The following is a 958-nucleotide window of genomic DNA, read 5'->3' on the forward strand; positions in this document are numbered from 1 at the left end:
AGCTCTTGGGGGGGACACAGAGGGTGACAAAGCTCTTGGGGGGACACAGAGGATGACAAAGCTCTTGGGGGGACACAGAGGGTGACAAAGCTCTTGGGGGGACACAGAGTGATGGCTCTGAGGGGACACCTGAGGTGTTGGCCCCAGGTTCTGTGGCAGCAGCAGCAGCTCTGGAGCTCCCAGGATCTCAAGAAATCCCAGGAAATCCCAGCAGATCTCCGAGTCCCGCAGGTTTGGGGGAGCTGCCAGGAATCCCTTCAGCAATAAATGAGCCCCCATATGTATAAATCTATATATCATATATGGGTTTCTATATATGTATCTTCAGCACAATCCTATTTGCCTTGAGCAAAGCAGGGCGCTTTAAAACGCACCGTGGGACACAAGCAAGAATTTTCTTGCTTGCTTTAGAGAAGAAGCCAATTAACAGCATGTTAATTAGCTGGGGGCTCTGTGCTGCAAAGCACTGGAACGTTTAAAACAGGTGGGAGGCTGCGTTTGCAGTGGCAAAGCGCTTCAGGAGGTTCCTGGCGCCGAGAAATTTTGCCGCAGAGATGTAAAAAAACAAAGCCCGAAGGAGTTTTGAGGGAGAACGTGCGGAAAAAACGGGAGAGGAGGGCGGGGAGTTTCCTTATCCGACAAGAACAAAAAAAGCTGAACTTCCCATACCGGGAGTCGAACCCGGGCCGCCTGGGTGAAAACCAGGAATCCTAACCGCTAGACCATATGGGAGGCGCTGGAAAATAGTGTGCCCGCGCGCCTCAAAGCGCTACTGCCCGCCCCTCTGATCGCCAAGCCAGCTCCACCGCTCCATGGGAAACACCGGGGCTCACCGGGAATACCGGGATTCACCGGGACCTTCCCCAGAAAACAACCCCGGCCTTGCCAGAAAGGCGCTGCCCTCACCCAACATGGCGGGCGGGGCTTCGGGCGCGCGCGCGGGGCGGGCGGGGCGCGC

The 958-nt window shown here is 55.9% G+C and overlaps 1 non-coding gene across 1 annotated transcript; it reads right to left on the reverse strand.

Moving 5' to 3' along the window:
- Nucleotides 1–660: 660 nt before the first annotated feature.
- TRNAE-UUC lies at nucleotides 661–732 on the reverse strand. Its single transcript has one exon. It is a non-coding gene; the product is annotated as a tRNA-Glu (tRNA).
- Between the last annotated feature and the right edge of the window lie 226 nt (nucleotides 733–958).

The sequence above is a fragment of the Parus major genome, chromosome 4A, assembly GCF_001522545.3.
Source record: "Parus major isolate Abel chromosome 4A, Parus_major1.1, whole genome shotgun sequence".
Lineage (NCBI taxonomy): Eukaryota > Metazoa > Chordata > Aves > Passeriformes > Paridae > Parus > Parus major.